The following is a 2,243-nucleotide window of genomic DNA, read 5'->3' on the forward strand; positions in this document are numbered from 1 at the left end:
CGGCAATCGACTAAACAGAACGAGGTTAGACAAGGAGCGGTGGCAATACTTACCTGATTGAAACCCTCCAGACTTTTACCTTTTGGATTATCTGAATGTCTGAGTGTACACTAACACCCCCTGCACCCCCTAGATCATCGGTGACCTGCAGAGAGAAGTTACGGCTAGGTTCAGGGCAATCCCTAGACAGGAAAGCTTTCGTGCCACTGACAATTTCGGGGGCGTAATTTGAAACACATCTTGCAGAAAAGGTAAATGTCCGACCATTTAACCTACTGACTCGAAACTTTGTAGAATGGTCGTGGATAAACTTAAGTTTTTTCCTCTGAATTCTACCCCTAATTACAAAAGCAGTTTGGCTATTTACTTCAGGCATATTCTACCTTAATCCCAACATGTGGTTTAATACATTGTACTTTGTAAATAACTGGCCTTGATTACAAAATGAAGTTTTAACATTCTCTTCACGTTTTACCCAAATTAACAAATTCAGTATTGATTGATACCCAGGCTAATCAATATCCAATCTTGACTACAAACTGATAGCTGATATCTAACCCTTACTCGCAATTAACGTACCGTTTTGCAAGTTCTACGCACCCGCATTGCAAAATACAGGTTGACAAGTTGTTCATACCCCACCCCTGTTACACAACTCACATAGACCGTTTCTTCTTCATATCTACCCCTAACTACAACAGTCACAGGATTTTTAGTGAAAAATTAAAAAAAATCGACTAACCTTGTAGAATCAGAACGTCACAAACGCAGAAGAACTACAAATGTCCAAGCGATAGACAAAATTACTTCAAGTGCATAAATGCAGAATACAAAATCCACCCAGACGCTTGGCTCACATACTTTCACTCTGAACACATGCCGGGTGTCCCATTCAGAATTGATAATATGCACACGCAAGGCGCAGTGCGACACAGAAGTATAGTAGCGTGATTTATACCTAACCTGGTGGCTGCCAAGCCCGCCTTTATCCCTCCACTGAATAGGGTCTTTTCAACGCCAAGAGATCGATGCAATATTATACGTGTGCACCAATTGTGTTTTGGGTGGCTTTTATTCAGCGTACTCTTAATAGCAAGGGCTCAAGGAAAAACAGAATTTAAAAGGTAAAACGTAAAAACACACACACACACAACCACGCACGCACTCACGTACACACGCGCACACTCAAGCACGCCGCACACACGCACGCGCACGCACACACACACACACACACACACACACACACACACACACACACACACACACACACACACAACAACAACAACAAGCAAACAAAACAAAAAATAAACAAAACGAAAAACAAAATAAGCAACAAAAAAAACATCAGCGAATTTTCTTTCTGATAATGGACAAAGCCAAACATGACGGAGTGCATTTGGTTAAAGCGGTACAATATAAATAGACACTTGTGGCTTTCAAACTAAATTAATTCATTAATAAAAACAATGTCCACTCTGCACAAAAAGCAGGGAGGTTGTTGATTGTTGGTAACTGTCCAAGTGGAGGGATGGTCGTATCAATCAATCAATCAATGACGCTTATATCGCGCATATTCCGTGGGTACAGTTCTAGGCGCTCTGCAGTGATGCCGTGTGAGATGAAATTTTATACGGCCAGTAGATTGCAGCCATATCGGCGCATATTTACCTTTCACGGCCTATTATTCCAAGTCACACGGGTATAGGTAGACAATTATAAACTGTGCCTAAGCAATTTTGCCAGGAAAGACCCTTTTGTCAATCGTGGGATCTTTAACGTGCACACCCAATGTAGTGTACACGGGGGGAGGGTTCGGACACCGAAGAGAGTCTGCACACAAAGTTGACTCTGAAATAAATTTCCGCCGAACCTGGGATCGAACTCACGCTGACAGCGGCCAACTGAATACAAATCCAGCGCGCTACCAACTGAGCTATATCCCCGCCATGCAACACCTTGGACAGGTTTGTATCCTTGGCACAAAGGGTCAAAAATCCAAACAAATAAGGCCTTACATGAATAAGGCCTTATTTCCTGAAATAAGGGCTTATTTGCAAGAAATAAGGCCTTATTTTTAAAATAAGGGCTTATTTTTTGATGGGCTTATTTTTTTAAGGCCTTATTTCTTTAAGGCCTTATTTCAGAATAAGGCCTTAACAGAAATAAGGCCTTATTTTCTTAGGACATATTGGAAATAAGGCCTTAAAAAAATAAAACCTTATTTTCAAAATGAGGGCTTATTT

The 2,243-nt window shown here is 41.2% G+C and overlaps 1 protein-coding gene across 1 annotated transcript in view; it reads right to left on the minus strand.

Annotated features, from left to right (window-relative positions):
• LOC138950814 (galactoside alpha-(1,2)-fucosyltransferase 2-like) overlaps nt 1-878 on the minus strand; it is a 6,839-nt gene extending 5,961 nt beyond the window's left edge. Inside the window, exon 1 of the mRNA XM_070322531.1 lies at nt 743-878. The gene's annotated coding sequence lies outside the window, so the exon portion shown is untranslated. The remainder of the gene's footprint in view (nt 1-742) is intronic.
• Nucleotides 879-2,243: the final 1,365 nt, after the last annotated feature.

This window comes from Littorina saxatilis, linkage group LG16 (genome assembly GCF_037325665.1).
Source record: "Littorina saxatilis isolate snail1 linkage group LG16, US_GU_Lsax_2.0, whole genome shotgun sequence".
NCBI lineage: Eukaryota > Metazoa > Mollusca > Gastropoda > Littorinimorpha > Littorinidae > Littorina > Littorina saxatilis.